Source organism: Mytilus trossulus, chromosome 11, assembly GCF_036588685.1.
Source record: "Mytilus trossulus isolate FHL-02 chromosome 11, PNRI_Mtr1.1.1.hap1, whole genome shotgun sequence".
NCBI classification, from domain to species: domain Eukaryota; kingdom Metazoa; phylum Mollusca; class Bivalvia; order Mytilida; family Mytilidae; genus Mytilus; species Mytilus trossulus.
In genome coordinates this window covers 58996363-59009375 of record NC_086383.1, presented here as the reverse complement: position 1 = coordinate 59009375, position 13013 = coordinate 58996363, and the positions used below count along the sequence as shown (strand labels likewise).

At 34.2% G+C, this 13013-nt stretch overlaps 1 protein-coding gene across 1 annotated transcript in view; it reads right to left on the bottom strand.

The window, feature by feature from the left end:
* Positions 1–13013, bottom strand: part of LOC134691355 (uncharacterized) — a 244754-nt gene that overhangs the window by 147108 nt on the left and 84633 nt on the right. The window lies entirely within an intron of this gene.

Here is a 13013-nt window from a genome sequence, read left to right as displayed (position 1 = left end):
AAACATTGTTAACTTTTTATTATTCTTAACGTCCATGTTTTGAATTTATATTCGGAACTCCCCTCGATTGTTCATATCAAATGAAGTACATAAACGTTTACCAATCGTTCCGAACATTATTTTGGTAATTACCAATTCCGGTTTTGGTAGTTTAGGTATTTTTCACCACTGGTAAATGGTAAACCATTTAGGTAATATTTTACCATAGTTACAGTGGAGTAAGCCAAAAAGGCTTCAGTACGACTTTACCCTGGGCAAGTGACACGCGCTAATTCCTAGCGATTGAATAATCAGAAATAACCAGACTATTTCCGTATAATGTTGGCTTGGCTTGTTAGTTCCATAACAAGTTGTATTTAGAGAATAACTTCTCGAGAGAAACGTTATCTTTTGACATTGAATTTCCGTTGCCATTTGCCGATTACCAAACTGTCTTGTTCGTAAACTTTCTAGGTATTTATGTATTATAGTTCCGCTGTCCATTTTCTTTACGATATTCTAATAAAGTAAGGTATTTATTTGTTAAACTAGAATACTGTTACTTAAGTTATTTATTATTTGTACGATTGCAGATATTTATTACACGTAAATACAAGTTGATTTTTATTCGACGAGTCTGTTATTCTTACAAAAACCTAAACGGAACCAAACTAAGATCTATCAGAATACCACAACGTACCACAAAACCTATACAGAACCAACTGTAGATCTACCCGAATACCACGATACCAGAGAGCCACGTTACCAAAGAAGAGTCGCCAGTTATAAATTTAGTTCATATTCCAGTCTTATAGCAACACACTAAGGGTTCCAATATTTATAGTTAACACCAAAGCCTGACCGCTCGGTTATCGTCACAGTGGTGGCAGCGGTGGGATGTACCTACATTTTTATATTCTTATAATTAGTTTAATAATATTTAAGATTAGGCAAAAATAAAATAAGTAAAATGGATAGCGCGGAAAATAGATTTGAAACACCTAGGTTAACTGCCCAGGGTAGACCAGTACTCCCCCGATCTCGGTCCTGTGAAACTTTCCATGATCTGACGCCGACCGGAGAGATAAGCATAAGAGTGAACCAAGATCAATGGCCCTCACAAGAGAATACAGATAGATACGAAAAGGATGGTATACACCATACTGACAAAAGGCCATTGTCAGAAGGTCTATCACCATCAACGAAAGTGGCCATTGACCAAGCGAAAAATAAGGAAGTTTCAAATAGGGCAACGGTTGTGCATTTGGAACCAAATGCGACGTGGCCGGTAAAACAGAATCTTGGTGAAGAGTCAAGCACTCTTTATAACCATGCTGCCAGGTCTAGGTATGGGTTTTGGAGTCAGAAAGCAGAGGGTTCTACTATAGCAGAGGGTACTGTTATAGCAGAGGGTTATGCCGGGCCAGAGGTTACTGCAGAGGCAAAGGGTTCTGCTGAGGGAGACTCCGGGAATACAAGACGAGGCGCAACGTCTTGTGAATCCAGATGGGATTCGGGAGATTTACCTAGGACTTTGGACCGGGGCGTACTCCATAATATGGGGGCAACGTACCAAGCATTACCTTTGACGTCCCGCGGACGATTCAGAGTTGGGGTTAACAGGACCGACCATGAACACTGTACTGATGAAATGACCAGTAATTTAAATTATTCTGGCACTAGCAATAAACCAATTTTTGACCATGATTATGATATAAACTTACAAAATACAAACTTTTACAAAAAGAAACCAGTGCTTTATGATGGAGAGACTAATTGGGAAGACTATTTAGCTCAGTTTGAATTAATTGCAGCAATTAATAAATGGTCTGACCTAGAGAAAGCTTTAGAATTAGCTACTAGCTTAAGAGGTACCGCCCAAAGTATTTTAACCAATTTAAGACCAGAGATGCGGACCAATTTTGTACAACTGACTGCCGCTTTAGCGTCACGTTTTCAACCAGAAAACCAAGCAGAATTGTACAGGGCGCAAATGAAAAATAAAATACGCGGTCGCACGGAACAAATACCTGTTTTAGGCCAAGACATTAAACGTCTAGTAAGATTAGCGTATCCATCAGCTCCAATGGAGGTTAAGGAAATCTTAGCACGTGATTGTTTTATTGATTCCCTAAATGATGCTGACATGGAATGGGCCATTTTCCAGGCCAAAGCAAAAAGTATTGACAACGCAATTCAAGTGGCTCTTGAATATGAAGCCTTCCAAAACAACAGACGTAAATACTGTAAATAAATATATAATAATTTTGATTTAGATAGGGAAATTTATTTGTCTGAACAATTTGATGACATTTCAGGTCGTCTTTCAAAAATTCAATATAACAGAAATAACAATTTTTAATTCCAAGAAATAAAAGTGGTAGACCAAATGACTGGTCGGGGAAACTATTAGTAACTGAAACTGAGTACCAAGTTTTAGCTGAGACTAATTATGATTTATAGGAGAGTCCAATAATTTTGAAAAATTGAGTCAGATAAATATATTCTGATAGTTTATATGTAATTGTCAATGTTTTTGACATAGAATTAAATTGTTTGATAGATACCAGGTCCATTGTATGTGGGTAGTTTTTTTTTATTATTATTATTTGTTATTCATCCATGAATAATACCAGGTCCAAGATTGTGAAGACAGTGTTAACCAATACACGTAGTGGGATACCCCTGCATGGCTAATGGAAGCGTAGTTATGCCGATGGGGACTGCTGTATTACCAACACCGTCTAATAAATACTCGGTATCGTGTCTCATTATTGCTGACATAGATATACTTGTATCAATGATTATAGAGTTTGATTTTTATAGATAAAAGTCCATGTATTTATTGGATAAGGGAAAGAGTTTTTGTAGATTAAATGTAATTTTATTTCAGATTTTTATTGATATTGTGTACATTTGATGATTGTTGTGTAATATGTAATTTGTTTTCAGGAAAATTATTTGTAAATAGCGCAATATGATCATTCGTCCCGCAGAGAATATTTGATGGTGCTCTATAAACATTTGTCAGAATACACAGAATCATCATAGTATTTCTGATGCGAGAACATGCATAACGAGAAGAAGAAGTGTTGCTGCTTAATGAACATTCGTCTAGAACGTCAAGTGAAGAAGATTTGTCAGTACTCTATATAAACATTTGTTAAAAATAAGCAGAACTCGTATTTTATGAACTTTCGTAATGAGAAGAAGATGTGTTGGTGTTTTATGAACATTTGTCAAGTGAAGAAGATATGTCTGTGTTCTATAAACATTTGTTAAAATAAACAGAACTCGTTTTTATGAACAATCGTTATGCGAAGAAGAGATGTTGCATGGTGCTATATGAACATTTACAAAACTAAAGGATCATAGAGAACTGTGCGGAAGTCAACTTTGCGGGAAGACGAAAATGAACAATGAAAACTCAGAAGATTGTATTATATTTCTGTTTGATCAAATATTGTTTTATTATCTTGAATATGTATGTTATAGAATATTTTAAATGAAAAATATTGGAGAACTTGTTTTAAATTTTAGGGAATGACTATTCATGTTTGAGGGCAAACATTATTTTTCACAGGTGGGGAGAGTGTAACAAAATGGGGGTTCTTTGAAATGGAACTTGTTTTCCCTAAAATTGTGTGATGATGTTGTTAAAACCTTACCGTTTATTGACTGTTTTTATTTTATATTTCTTGTACAACTTTGTGTAAACATTGTTAACTTTTTATTATTCTTAACGTCCATGTTTTGAATTTATATTCGGAACTCCCCTCGATTGTTCATATCAAATGAAGTACATAAACGTTTACCAATCGTTCCGAACATTATTTTGGTAATTACCAATTCCGGTTTTGGTAGTTTAGGTATTTTTCACCACTGGTAAATGGTAAACCATTTAGGTAATATTTTACCATAGTATAAATACAGTGGAGTAAGCCAAAAAGGCTTCAGTATGACTTTACCCTGGGCAAGTGACACACGCTAATTCCTAGCGATTGAATAATCAGAAATAACCAGACTATTTCCGTATAATGTTGGCTTGGCTTGTTAGTTCCATAACAAGTTGTATTTAGAGAATAACTTCTCGAGAGAAACGTTATCTTTTGACATTGAATTTCCGTTGCCATTTGCCGATTACCAAACTGTCTTGTTCGTAAACTTTCTAGGTATTTATGTATTATAGTTCCGCTGTCCATTTTCTTTACGATATTCTAATAAAGTAAGGTATTTATTTGTTAAACTAGAATACTGTTACTTAAGTTATTTATTATTTGTACGATTGCAGATATTTATTACACGTAAATACAAGTTGATTTTTTATTCGACGAGTCTGTTATTCTTACAAAAACCTAAACGGAACCAAATTTAGATCTATCAGAATACCACAACGTACCACAAAACCTATACAGAACCAACTGTAGATCTACCCGAATACCACGATACCAGAGAGCCACGTTACCAAAGAAGAGTCGCCAGTTATAAATTTAGTTCATATTCCAGTCTTATAGCAACACACTAAGGGTTCCAATATTTATAGTTAACACCAAAGCCTGACCGCTCGGTTATCGTTACAGTGGTGGCAGCGGTGGGATGTACCTACATGTTTATATTCTTATAATTAGTTTAATAATATTTAAGATTAGGCAAAAATAAAATAAGTAAAATGGATAGCGCGGAAAATAGATTTGAAACACCTAGGTTAACTGCCCAGGGTAGACCAGTACTCCCCCGATCTCGGTCCTGTGAAACTTTCCATGATCTGACGCCGACCGGAGAGATAAGCATAAGAGTGAACCAAGATCAATGGCCCTCACAAGAGAATACAGATAGATACGAAAAGGATGGTATACACCATACTGACAAAAGGCCATTGTCAGAAGGTCTATCACCATCAACGAAAGTGGCCATTGACCAAGCGAAAAATAAGGAAGTTTCAAATAGGGCAACGGTTGTGCATTTGGAACCAAATGCGACGTGGCCGGTAAAACAGAATCTTGGTGAAGAGTCAAGCACTCTTTATAACCATGCTGCTAGGTCTAGGTATGGGTTTTGGAGTCAGAAAGCAGAGGGTTCTACTATAGCAGAGGGTACTGTTATAGCAGAGGGTTATGCCGGGGCAGAGGTTACTGCAGAGGCAAAGGGTTCTGCTGAGGGAGACTCCGGGATAACAAGACGAGGCGCAACGTCTTGTGAATCCAGATGGGATTCGGGAGATTTACCTAGGACTTTGGACCGGGGCGTACTCCATAATATGGGGGCAACGTACCAAGCATTACCTTTGACGTCCCGCGGACGATTCAGAGCTGGGGTTAACAGGACCGACCATGAACACTGTACTGATGAAATGACCAGTAATTTAAATTATTCTGGCATTAGCAATAAACCAATTTTTGACCATGATTATGATATAAACTTACAAAATACAAACTTTTACAAAAAGAAACCAGTGCTTTATGATGGAGAGACTAATTGGGAAGACTATTTAGTTCAGTTTGAATTAATTGCAGCAATTAATAAATGGTCTGACCTAGAGAAAGCTTTAGAATTAGCTACTAGCTTAAGAGGTACCGCCCAAAGTATTTTAACCAATTTAAGACCAGAGATGCGGACCAATTTTGTACAACTGACTGCCGCTTTAGCGTCACGTTTTCAACCAGAAAACCAAGCAGAATTGTACAGGGCGCAAATGAAAAATAAAATACGCGGTCGCACGGAACAAATACCTGTTTTAGGCCAAGACATTAAACGTCTAGTAAGATTAGCGTATCCATCAGCTCCAATGGAGGTTAAGGAAATCTTAGCACGTGATTGTTTTATTGATTCCCCAAATGATGCTGACATGGAATGGGCCATTTTCCAGGCCAAAGCAAAAAGTATTGACAACGCAATTCAAGTAGCTCTTGAATATGAAGCCTTCCAAAACAACAGACGTAAATACTGTAAATAAATATATAATAATTTTGATTTAGATAGGGAAATTTATTTGTCTGAACAATTTGATGACATTTCAGGTCGTCTTTCAAAAATTCAATATAACAGAAATAACAATTTTTAATTCCAAGAAATAAAAGTGGTAGACCAAATGACTGGTCGGGGAAGCTATTAGTAACTGAAACTGAGTACCAAGTTTTAGCTGAGACTAATTATGATTTATAGGAGAGTCCAATAATTTTGAAAAATTGAGTCAGATAAATATATTCTCATAGTTTATATGTAATTGTCAATGTTTTTGACATAGAATTAAATTGTTTGATAGATACCAGGTCCATTGTATGTGGGTAGTTTTTTTTTTATTATTATTATTTGTTATTCATCCATGAATAATACCAGGTCCAAGATTGTGAAGACAGTGTTAACCAATACACGTAGTGGGATACCCCTGCATGGCTAATGGAAGCGTAGTTATGCCGATGGGGACTGCTGTATTACCAACACCGTCTAATAAATACTCGGTATCGTGTCTCATTATTGCTGACATAGATATACTTGTATCAATGATTATAGAGTTTGATTTTTATAGATAAAAGTCCATGTATTTATTGGATAAGGGAAAGAGTTTTTGTAGATTAAATGTAATTTTATTTCAGATTTTTATTGATATTGTGTACATTTGATGATTGTTGTGTAATATGTAATTTGTTTTCAGGAAAATTATTTGTAAATAGCGCAATATGATCATTCGTCCCGCAGAGAATATTTGATGGTGCTCTATAAACATTTGTCAGAATACACAGAATCATCATAGTATTTCTGATGCGAGAACATGCATAACGAGAAGAAGAAGTGTTGCTGCTTAATGAACATTCGTCTAGAACGTCAAGTGAAGAAGATTTGTCAGTACTCTATATAAACATTTGTTAAAAATAAGCAGAACTCGTATTTTATGAACTTTCGTAATGAGAAGAAGATGTGTTGGTGTTTTATGAACATTTGTCAAGTGAAGAAGATATGTCTGTGTTCTATAAACATTTGTTAAAATAAACAGAACTCGTTTTTATGAACAATCGTTATGCGAAGAAGAGATGTTGCATGGTGCTATATGAACATTTACAAAACTAAAGGATCATAGAGAACTGTGCGGAAGTCAACTTTGCGGGAAGACGAAAATGAACAATGAAAACTCAGAAGATTGTATTATATTTCTGTTTGATCAAATATTGTTTTATTATCTTGAATATGTATGTTATAGAATATTTTAAATGAAAAAATATTGGAGAACTTGTTTTAAATTTTAGGGAATGACTATTCATGTTTGAGGGCAAACATTATTTTTCAAAGGTGGGGAGAGTGTAACAAAATGGGGGTTCTTTGAAATGGAACTTGTTTTCCCTAAAATTGTGTGATGATGTTGTTAAAACCTTACCGTTTATTGACTGTTTTTATTTTATATTTCTTGTACAACTTTGTGTAAACATTGTTAACTTTTTATTATTCTTAACGTCCATGTTTTGAATTTATATTCGGAACTCCCCTCGATTGTTCATATCAAATGAAGTACATAAACGTTTACCAATCGTTCCGAACATTATTTTGGTAATTACCAATTCCGGTTTTGGTAGTTTAGGTATTTTTCACCACTGGTAAATGGTAAACCATTTAGGTAATATTTTACCATAGTATAAATACAGTGGAGTAAGCCAAAAAGGCTTAAGTACGACTTTACCCTGGGCAAGTGACACACGCTAATTCCTAGCGATTGAATAATCAGAAATAACCAGACTATTTCCGTATAATGTTGGCTTGGCTTGTTAGTTCCATAACAAGTTGTATTTAGAGAATAACTTCTCGAGAGAAACGTTATCTTTTGACATTGAATTTCCGTTGCCATTTGCCGATTACCAAACTGTCTTGTTCGTAAACTTTCTAGGTATTTATGTATTATAGTTCCGCTGTCCATTTTCTTTACGATATTCTAATAAAGTAAGGTATTTATTTGTTAAACTAGAATACTGTTACTTAAGTTATTTATTATTTGTACGATTGCAGATATTTATTACACGTAAATACAAGTTGATTTTTATTCGACGAGTCTGTTATTCTTACAAAAACCTAAACGGAACCAAACTAAGATCTATCAGAATACCACAACGTACCACAAAACCTATACAGAACCAACTGTAGATCTACCCGAATACCACGATACCAGAGAGGCACGTTACCAAAGAAGAGTCGCCAGTTATAAATTTAGTTCATATTCCAGTATTTATAGTTAACACCAAAGCCTGACCGCTCGGTTATCGTTACAGTATTATCTTTGTAGCCATATTACTGACTTTGTAGCCATAAAACTGTCTTTGTAGCCATATTACTGTCTTTGTATCCATAGTACTGTCTTTGTAGCCATAGTACTGTCTTTGTAGCCATTATACTGTCTTTGTAGCCATTATACTGTCTTTGTAGTCATATTACTGTCTTTGTATCCATATTACTGTCTTTGTAGCCATACTACTGTCTTTGTAGCCATAGTGCTATCTTTGTAGACATACTACTGTCTTTGTAGCCATATTACTGTCTTTGTAGCCATTATACTGTCTTTGTATCCATATTACTGTCTTTGTAGCCATACTACTGTCTTTGTAGCCATAGTGCTATCTTTGTAGACATACTACTGTCTTTGTAGCCATATTACTGTCTTTGTTACCATAGTACTGTCTTTGTAGCCATATTACTGTCTTTGTAGCCATATTACTGTCTTTGTAGCCATATTACTGTCTTTGTAGCCATAATATTGTCTTTGTAGCCATTATACTGTCTTTGTAGCCATTATACTGTCTTTGTAGCCATTATACTGTCTTTGTAGCCATATTACTGTCTTTGTATCCATATTACTGTCTTTGTAGCCATACTACTGTCTTTGTAGCCATAGTGCTATCTTTGTAGACATACTACTGTCTTTGTAGCCATATTACTGTCTTTGTTACCATAGTACTGTCTTTGTAGCCATATTACTGTCTTTGTAGCCATATTACTGTCTTTGTAGCCATATTACTGTCTTTGTAGCCATAATACTGTCTTTGTAGCCATAATACTGTCTTTGTAACCATAGTACTGTCTTTGTAGCCATAGTATTATCTTTGTAGCCATATTACTGTTTTTGAAACCATAGTACTGTCTTTGTAGCCATAGAACTATCTTTGTAGCCATAATCTGTCTTTGTAGCCATAATACTGTCTTTGTAACCATAGTACTGTCTTTGTAGCCATAGTACTGTCTTTGTAGCAATAATACTGTCTTTGAAGCCATAATATTGTCTTTGTAACCATAGTACTATCTTTGTAGCAATAGTATTGTCTTTGTAGCCAAAATACTGTCTTTGTAGCCATAATACTGTCTCTGTAGCCATATTACTGTCTTTGTATCCATATTACTGTCTTTGTAGCCATAATAGTAAATACTGTCTTTGTAGCCATATTACTGTCTTTGTAGCCATATGACTGTCTTTTTAACCATATGCATGTCTTTGTAGCCATAGTACTGTCTTTGTAGCCATATTACTGTCTTTGTAGCCATATTACTGTCTTTGTAGCCGTATTACTGTCCTTGTATCCATAGTACTGTCTTTGTAGCCATATTACTATCTTTGTAGCCATATTACTGTCTTTGTAGTCATACTACTGTCTCTGTAGCCATATTACTGTCTTTGTAGCCATAATTCTGTCTTTGTTACCATAGTACTGTCTTTGTAGCCATATTACTCTTTGTAGCCATAGTACTGTCTTTGTAGCCATATTACTGTCTTTGTATCTATAATACTGTCTTTGTAGCCATAATACTGTCTTTGTAGCCATAATACTGTCTTTGTTACCATAGTACTGTCTTTATAGCCATAGTATTATCTTTGTAGCCATATTACTGTTTTTGAAACCATAGTACTGCCTTTGTAGCCATAGAACTGTCTTTGTAGCCATAATACTGTCTTTGTAGCCATAATACTGTCTTTGTAACCATAGTACTGTCTTTGTAGCCATAGTACTGTCTTTGTAGCCATAATACTGTCTTTGTAGCCATAATACTGTCTTTGTAACCATAGTACTTTCTTTGTAGCAATAGTACTGTCTTTGTAACCATAATACTGTCTTTGTAGCCATAATACTGTCTCTGTAGCCATATTACTGTCTCTGTAGCCATATTACTGTCTTTTTAGCCATAATACTGTCTTTGTAGCCATATTACTGTCTTTGTAGCCATATGACTGTCTTTTTAGCCATATGAATGTCTTTGTAGCCATAGTACTGTCTTTGTAGCCATATTACTGTCTTTGTAGCCATATGACTGTTTTTAATGAATTTTGTTACAATGGCACTGTCGTTTTTTTGCAATAGTACCATCTTTCTAGCCATAGTACTGCCTGCAAAGCCATAGTACTGTCTTTTATTCATTTGTTTAGCCAAAGTACTGTCTTCTTTCAATGTTTAGCCGTAGTACTGTCTTTTTATAATTTTCTTTTTAAGCCATGCCACAGTCTTTTATCATTTTGTCCAAACCATTGTACTGTCTTCACCTTTTTTTGCCATTATACTGTCTTTTTTGTCATTTTCCTTTTTGGCCAATATGCTGTCTTTTTATCATTTTCCCCTTTAACCATAGAACTGGGTTTTTTTGTTTTTCTGTTGTTTTTTTTATAATTTTCTATTTTGGCCATGGTACTGTCTTTTTTCCATTTTCCTATACAGCCATAGCACTGTCTTTTTAAAATTATTTAAGCCATAGTACTGTCTTATTTTAATTTTTTTAGCCAAAGTTTTGTCTATTTAGCCAAATTACTGTCAGTTTAGCCATATTACTGTCTTTCTATCATTTTCCTTTTTGGCCAAGATGCTGTCTTTTTATCATTATCCTTTTTAACCATAACACTGGGTTTTTTTATTTTGTTTTTTTAATAATTTTCATTTTGGCCATGGTACTGTCTTTTTATCATTTTCCTATTAAGTCATAGTACTGTCTTTTAATATTTTTTTTAGCCATAGAACTGTCTTATTATCAATTGTTTTTTACCAAAGTTATGTCTTTTTGTAACCATAATACTGTCTTTGTAGGTCTTTGTAGCCATATTACTGTCTTTGTAACCATAGTACTGTCTCTGTAGCCATATTACTGTCTTTGTAGTCATATTACCGTCTTTGTTTCCATATAACTGTCCTTGGAGCCATAATACTGTCTGTAGCCATATGACTGTTTTTAATAAGTTGTGTTACAATGGTACTGTCGTTTTTGCAATAGTACCATCTTTCTTGCCATAGTACCGCCTGTTAAGCCATAATACTGTCTTTTATTCATTTGTTTAGCCAAAGTACTGTCTTCTTTCAATGTTTAGCCGTAGTACTGTATTTTTATTATTTTCTTTCTTAGCCATGCCACAGTCTTTTATCATTTTATCTCAGCCATTGTACTGTCTTCGTCTATTACTTTGCAATAATACTGTCTTTTTTGTCATTTTTCTTTTTGGCCAAGATGCTGTCTTTTTATCATTTTCCTTTTTAACCATAGAACTGGTTTTTTTTTTTTTTTTTTTTTTTTTTTTTTTTTTATAATTTTCAATTTTGGCCATGGTACTGTCTTTTTATCATTTTCCTATTCAGCCATATCACTGTCTTTTTATAATTATTTTAGCCATAGTACTGTCTTATTTTAATTTTTTTAGCCATAGTTTTGTCCATTTAGCCAAATTACTGTCATTTTAGCCATAGTACTGTCTTTCTAACATTTGCCTTTTTGGCCAAGATGGTCTTTTTATCATTTTCCTTTTTAACCATAAAACTGGTTTTTTTTTTTTTTTTTTTTTTTAATAATTTTCATTTTGGCCATGGTACTGTCTTATTATCAATTTCCTATTTAGCCATAGCACTGTCTTTTTATAATTATGTTAGCCATAGTACTGCATGTCTTATTATCAATGTTTTGAATATCAATTATGTGGTCATTTTTATAAATTTCCTGTTTACAAAACCTTGAAATTTTCGAAAAACTAAGGATTTTCTTATCCCAGGCATAGATTACCTTAGCCGTATTTGGCACAACTTTTTGGAATTTTGAATTCTTAATGCTCTTCAACTTTGTATTTGTTTGGTTTATGAATATTTCGATATGATCGTCACTGATGAGTCTTATGCAGACGAAACGCGTGTCTGGCGTACTAAATTATAACTCTGGTACCTTTGATAATTATTTAGTTATAGTTATGTCTTTTTAGCCATAATTCTGTCTGCTTAGCCTTATTACTGGTTTTTTTTTAACCATAGTACTGATTTTTTTTTTATCATTTTCCTTTTTTGCCAAGATGTTGTCTTTTTATCATTTGTTTTTTAACATATAACTGTTTTTTTTTCATATAATTTTCCATTTTGGCCTTTGTACTGTTGTTGTTTTTTTTTATCATTTTTCAGTCATAGTACTGTCTTTGTAGCCATATGACTGTTTTTTTAATGAATTTTCTTGCAATAGTACTGTCTTTTTTGTCAAAGTACCGTCTTTTTAGTCATAGTACTGCCTTTTTAGCCATAGTGCTGTCTTTTTCATAAATAAGGCCGTTAGTTTTCATTTTTTTTACATAAATAAGGCTGTTAAGTTTTCTCGTTTAAATTGATTTACATTGTCTAATCAGGGCCTTTAATAGCTGACTATGCGGTATGGGCTTTGCTCATTGTTGAAGGCCGTAAGATGACCTATAGTTGTTAATGTTTGTGTCATTTTGGTCTTTTGTGGATAGTTGTCTCATTAGCAATTATACCACATCTTCTTTTTTTTATATTTTTGGCCATAGCAATGTCTTTTTGGCCATAGTACTGCGTTTCTTTATCATTTTTGTAGCCATAGTACTGTTTCTATAGCCACTGTTCTGTCCTTTTAGCCATGATGCTGTCATTTTAGCCATGGAACTGTTTTTTTAGCCATAATACTGTCCATTTATTGACCCATCGGTATCTTCTCTATCCTTACAAGAACAGATCTTATGTATGCATTGCTAATTTATTTTCATTTTGCATTTGCATGAACTATTCGCATTTCAAGATTTAGAAAACATAAGAGCA